Source organism: Mizuhopecten yessoensis, unplaced genomic scaffold (assembly GCF_002113885.1).
Source record: "Mizuhopecten yessoensis strain PY_sf001 unplaced genomic scaffold, ASM211388v2 scaffold29, whole genome shotgun sequence".
Taxonomy (NCBI): Eukaryota; Metazoa; Mollusca; class Bivalvia; order Pectinida; family Pectinidae; genus Mizuhopecten; species Mizuhopecten yessoensis.
Genome location: NW_018403342.1, coordinates 393,647 through 401,049, shown reverse-complemented (window position 1 = coordinate 401,049; position 7,403 = coordinate 393,647).

The window sequence follows — 7,403 nt, the reverse complement described above, 5'->3', positions numbered from 1 at the left end:
ATCTAGCTTGTTTTATAGGGTTTTTCTTCCGCCATGTATATATTTTATAAGTAGGATGAAAAAACTATAAATGCGTCAATTAAATTTGTTTCCTCAATCAGTTTAAGAAGTCTTGTACGGGCATTTCGGTTGTTTATATTTACATAATTGTTTGTGTCTTTTTCCTGATCTAAAACCAAATTGAAGTCACCACAAACTATGCAACAAGGATTGCTAAAATTAATAATCTGCTTATATATTTTTTCATAAAAATCTGGATCATCTTTATTGGGACCATATAAATTAATTAATGAAAATCTATCTTTTTCAATGCTTATATCAAGGGCTATTACATTTCCTTCTGTGTCTTTCCATTTACTGTGGATCTCAAATTCAAAATTATTATTAAAAAATATGCAAACTCCCCTTGAATTGTTTCTGTAAGAGCTAAAACAGCATGTATATCCCTACTCCAACAATGTTAGAGGTTTTACACGGCGACAAAACTTTTGACAGGCGCCGCGTAACCTCTAACTGCCCATAGCTGATTTTCCCGATGCTGACGATCACATTTTCAAAGTTCGGATTAAGAAAGAGGATATCGTGTTTACATACTTTTAAATGGTCAAAAGGGTCCAATAAATATTCCTTTCCATAAATCCATGATTATATGAGAAAAAAATCGTGTCAAAGACATAAATAATGAGTTTTTCCGCATTCGAAGCGAAGCAGACAGCATTTGCCATGATTTTTCCGGTTAATACAAAAATGGATTCCATGTAATGTTTCACAAGCGGAATACAAACAAACTCCGTATCATTTCGTTCGGTTTGAAATCCCCCCTGCTATTTTGTATTAATCCAGGAAGCCATGTTTTAAATGTAGGTCAGAGATGTGCTACAACGACATGGACATGTATTTTGAGTGTTCTTTTCCGTAATATACTATATATTTGTGTCTGTGACATACATATGAGATCTATATTATATAAACCGTGAGTAGACATCGTTGTCATAAACTGTTAATCAGTGAAGTGATTTTTTCAAGCCGATTTTTTCCGCCCGGATTTCGGGGCGGAATCTGCATCAAAGAATAAGTGCTTCGGAAATGAGAGGTCGCAGTCAGCAAAATCATATCCGATAGAAAAAAGGCCGACCAGCGGCCTCTCATGTTATGGGAGTAGTATATCCCCATTGTAATGCTATTTCCCTTTCCTGTTCTTTTGTAAAATGTGTGTGTTGAAGACATATAATATTATAATCTGTATAGTCTTTTTTTAAATAATTAAATATATCATTTCTTTTCTTTCTCTGCCCTATGCCTCTACAGTTTGCAGATGCTATTTTAATGTTATTTGACATTACCATAAAAAATATCTACTTTTATTGGTTCTCTCAGAAGTTGAGTAGATTCCAGTTGAAAAAATAAGTTTAATAGAAAATTAAATGCAATTAAAAAATGGGTAGTTAAACTGCAGATCTCGGGTACAATACATACACATTCACTTCCATTTCTATCAGCTAGACATATATATATCACATACTCTACACATATTCTTACACTAGACACTGATGATAAACAAACAAATAGAATTAACATCAATACGTTAATACTATACATGAACAAAGGCAAGGTAATTGACTGTACATTTCCGCAAGACTGTATCTATCTCACAACTCATTTGTCACATGCCTGATTTATCTGAAGTAAAGGACACAGGAGGTCGCTTCGATATTCCATATGTGATTAAAAACAAAAATAACAAAACCTGAAGACAGTCACAGTTATCTGTATTATTGTTAATTTATCAATAAATGTGATTTAAATGTCTGTAACACGCATATGCCATACTGATATGGGTCACAATCCACATAAACGTCTGTTTATGTGTGTCGTGACCCACATCAGCATAGTACATGCATGCGTACTTCAGATATTTGTAACGTTACCATGTGATTGAAGTGAGCTCCTGTGACCATAACACGTATATCGCATAACAATACTGAATTTGTATTCAATTAAAAAATGTTTGGTATTTCACCTGAAGTAAAATGTGCATACATACATATATATCAGGAAGTAGAGGTTTCCTTCATGTTTATGTCCAGTGAAAATGGTAAGCTACATGTTGATCTAGGCCGAAAACGTGAACGGAAGTATTGGATTGTTTTTAATAATAATAATACAAAAACGGCTCGATGTAGTAATGCAATATATTCCGGAAATAAGCAAGAAGAAAAAAACACCCACTGGAACTTTGGTTATTCACAAGTATCATACATTTCTATAAGACATTTTAAACATGATAAATATTTAGGATTTTTTAGATAACAGCATATCTAAGGCTAACTAGGATTTTCACACAGTCAGCAAAAACTAGTTGTTTACATTTGCCGTAGAGTTACATGTATATGGTAGTGGTAGTTCTCAGGAACTTGAAGGCTACATGAATGAACAAGAGCACAATGCATGGCTTTTTGTTTGTCATAATCATTATAATCCCTGTTTACATGGCCACTGTAATCAATCAAGCATATATATACGTACATAATTATATAGTTAGTCCATAGTACCCATAGTATGCCATTAACTCCTTTTTCCGAAAATGCAAAAAAAAAAAAAAAAGTTTAAAACAGGAAATGTTTGACTTCTCAGAGGTGTACATCCTTAATAAATCACACATTTAAAGTCATGAAGCTGTTGATTGTTCATCAATACCCCCAGACAAATGGTATTTGGTTATCATGTTTATTCATTACATCAAGTTACTTTCATTTCCAAACTTTATGAAGATATCGGCTCATGAAGATTTGACAAATACACTGAAAGATAACTAGCAATTATAGTATGGTACATATATGTGTTAACACATCGCCATCCTAGGTAGGAGGTGTATGGTTACTTTGTCGATAGTTGGATACCTCCACCAAGTGAGTTATCTCTATGCTGCAGCTGTAAAATGTATTATAATGACAAAATTTCGATCATACGAAATTGCATTTTGATATATTTTATTTGATCTCCGCAATACGACGTATGATTAAACAGTGAAACCTCTATAAAGAATACTAATTTGGGTTAAACAAATTACGTTCGGAATGGCAAGGTTTTGTGTAAACAGGTACTTTGTTCATATTGATATTATAGTTTGACCCGATGAACGTCTGAGCCAAGTTATTTGATGCTTGAAAAGCTAACAACATCAAGCAAAATAAAATCGTGATTAGTAAACGAAAAATAAAATCCTAACTAGTACACTTAAAAATGAAATTTAAACGCACCATAGGGATAACGAATGTTCAATTGCATGCATGCAAATTTTTGGATTTTTCTTTCCAAATTGTTTTTTTTTTAATATTTGCGTGAACGATTCATACAGATAATCAGTCTCAGTATCATTCTGTCTTGGTTTATACAATGCAACGGTGTCATAACTGTACCGATTCAAACTAGCTAGATTCTACTGTAGTTATTTGACAACACTTTATTTGTTTTACAAAGTTAACCGGATTGGAAAATAAATAATGATAGAAACATGTGTTTATGTGTCAGTGACCTCTTAGAGGTGTGTTGAATTTAATTTCGTAATGGCAGAACTAGAACAAAAACACGATTCTTCCAGCAGGCGTACACGTACACCCCTTGGCAAGCTCAAGTAACGTAATTACAAGATATATGGCTTAATTTATGTGTGTGAATGCCACCAGTTTTATTTTTTAATTAAACTGGAAATGGAATGGATGCATGCATATCATTGAACTATTTACAATAACAGGAAGCCTGCCTCTGGAACATAAATAACATTGTATGAAAAAAACAATTCATGGCCATAAAATTAAGTTTGTAGTCATACACTTAGAGTCTGGCGTTTAATACACTAAGTCGTGAAAGTAATACTGTTATTGCAAAATGATACCGTGTCTGAGCCGAAGGGCACTGTTTCATACTTCTTCAAAAAGACACAATGAGATCAGAGTACCTTCAACACAAGGCTATAGAGATTAATGCTTCAACGCAAGGCTTAAAGAGTGTTACACTTCAACACAAGGCTATAGGGATTAATGCTTCAACACAAGGCTATATGGATTAACGCTTTAACACAAGGCTATATGGATTAACGCTTCAACACAGGGCTATATGGATTAACGCTTCAACACAGGGCTATATGGATAAACGCTTCAACACAAGGCTATATTGATTAACGTTTCAACACAAGGCTATATGGATTAACGCTTCAACACAGGGCTATATGGATTAACGCTTCAACACAGGGCTATATGGGTTAACGTTTCAACACAGGGCTATATGGGTTAACGTTTCAACACAAGGCTATAGGGTTTAACGCTTCAACACAGGGCTATATGGATTAACGCTTCAACACAAACACAATGCTATAGGGATTACGCTGATATAGCATGGCTGTATGGTTCAAAGCTTCAGCACAAGGCGAAATGGTCCAAAGCTTCAATACAAGGATATAGGGCTAAAAGCTTCAATTCAAGGCTTCGGGGTTTTACACAAGGCTATTGGGTTTAAAGCTTCGACACAAGGATAACAGGTTTGAGATTGCACCACAATTCTATAAGATTAAATGTTTCAGACTATATTTTTTTTACTCCTCAACACAAGACTGTAGGGTTTAAAGCTTAATCAAAAGATTCGGTGTTATCACAATGTTAAATAGTTTACACTTAAACACGAGGCTTAACGTTGTAATGCTTCAACACAAGGCTTTGAGGTATATAGCTTTACATAAGGCTATATGATTTAATGCTTCGTCAAATGGCTTCCGGGATTATAGTGCCTCAACAGAATCTTACGGGGTTTAACGCTTCAGTACAAACTTTTAGGGTTTGAAGCTCCGACAGGAGATTGAAGAATTTTGCGCCTTCAGGATTTAACGCCTCAACAGCAGGCTATAGGGTTAAACTACAAGACGATGTGATGTAACGCTATTACCTGGCTCATTACGACGCCTATGTTAACCATGTAGATGATGACAGAAGCGATGAACCAGCTGGCGAAACAATGATAGTTTTTGACATAATAACCAGCATTGGTCCGTTTAGCATTCAGGGTAAAAAAAACAGTTTTACATATAGCCACGTTGTTATCAAATCTTCAATAAATGATAGGGGGAAAATCCGAGTTCTTTATACATATGTACGTCTGTGTTTTACTATATATGATTTTCTTTTCCTTTTTAACATGATTGTGTGGAGACAGTTGTTCGTACTTACCAAAACAGTTCGTTATTGCACGAAAAGTATTATGAAAATATCAGTAAATATTTAAATTCCTACTCAAGTTGGACTCAATGAAACTACCAAATGTAACCTGTTTCATTTGTCGATGATTTTGACCAGATTAACATTGCCTGTGCGTAAGATTTTGCGAAAGGATATAACTATTGGCATGTTTAAACAAAGATATTGAAGAAACACAAGATATTGTTAAAACAACCAGCTCACGGTTGTGACAAGTCACGTACTGCACCAGAAATTCTCCCTCCAGCTACCCTTTCAGCATCAGTATAGCATATGTGTATAACTGTATGTTTATGTGTGCTGTGACGCATACCAGTATAGCATATGTGTATTTCAGGTATTTGTAACGAACTCCTGTGGTATATCCATGTGGTCCCGTCTTATATGAAATACAGTCTAACAGCCAAATGTCATATCAAATTTTTCGTCCTTTCAAGCCACGTCTGGTTTCCTGTTTAATTCGACATTCAATTACAGCAGCTTCACATTCCAGAAGATGTAGAACCTCGAAATTTAGCGGCTCTCCACTTCGAGCTAGCAAAAAGATGACTGCCGTAGACTCGCAGCTGAACTTGTGCACCGCGTGTAGACATTATTCTTCCGCGATGACGCATCGGACATTTGATATCTGATGAATTCATCAACAAAAATAAAATATGACATTTAAAATATAGTTTTGTGGGTTTTTTTCTAAATAATTTGGCTGTATTAAACTATCAACGCACACCATCATGTTACATGATGGTCCTTCAATGACGGACTATATTTGTTTTACATTTCGTCAATACGTAGACTTGCACAAGCTCCGATCAGAATGGACTTCACAAGTTCCATTTATTTAAAAAAAAACACGTTGATTGAAATATAAAGGTTGAAAGCAAGATTCAAACCTTAAATGTAACGATTTTGTTTGGTTAAGTGTAATGTGTATCAACGGTTTCAATATAACAAAAACAAATATAAAAAAAAAGTTAAAAAAAGCTATACTAAGGATTTTTTTTATTTTTATTTACATATATTATCATATATCAAATGGCATAAGACAGTTACAATAAGGTGTATATCACACTGTTGATATTTATAATAATTCCATTACTTTAAAATCCTACTGTTTTAAAAAAATATATGAACAAAAATGTTCATACTTATATTTACAATTTAACTGGATAACAGTGACTTGTTTATCAATTTCAAAAGATAATAAAACAAATACAATCAAAGTTAAGCAATTTGTTTATTAATGAACAAGACTTTTACACCTACGTTTGTTCACAATATCATGAATTATAAAGTGAATGAATTTGCCAGTTGAAAATGCTGTCACTACTGACTTCCTTAATCCAAAACCGATGCTTTTGTGGATCAATATTTCTATCCTAGTTTACTTTTATTTCCGTTTTACATTTAAATTATATTTAAAAAAAACATGCATTGATTTATGTTGTTTTGAAAGTTTAATATATATATATATATGTTTTGTATCGGAATCGTGTAATTTGACTATTTAATTATTGCTTCAGGTCATGCGTCGTGAATTGCAGAAAAGCCTTGTTCAGGAGACCGATGTGTACAGTGTGCATCATGTATTACTGTATTGATATGCTAGCCTTACGACCACTTAGTTTTTAAAGAAGTGTCGAGATAGGGTACAGCTCGTACGTACCCTTTCGGAGCTAATATGGTTATGCGGGTTCTTGATTTCATTTTTTACACCATTTTGGTTCCTGTTATTGTGTTTTAGTATCCGCGTGGAGTTTCAATTATAATTGTGTGTGTTGACGCTGAAATACAGTGTGTCTTCCTATTTCTATTTAAGTTTTCCTGTCTTACAAAGAAAACAATTATTTACCTTTTCAAAAATACCGCAATTATTTCATAATTAGCTTCCTCTGTTTGGTGTGATTATTACCTTTTAACAGTCGGATAAATGAATGCACAAACGGATATGAAAGCAAAAAAGTAACTGTCAGTTATCACTCAACAACCATTGGCTAAAATATATATGAAAAAATGAATTCGAGAATACACTAGCCATCGTTCAGTGCCAATTGATTTCAATTTGTTTTTAATTAAAATTATCTTGTAACTACAATTATGTGTTATCATCATTAATTGAAACTTGCATGATGGAAGTATTGAGATTGGATTTTTTTTAAA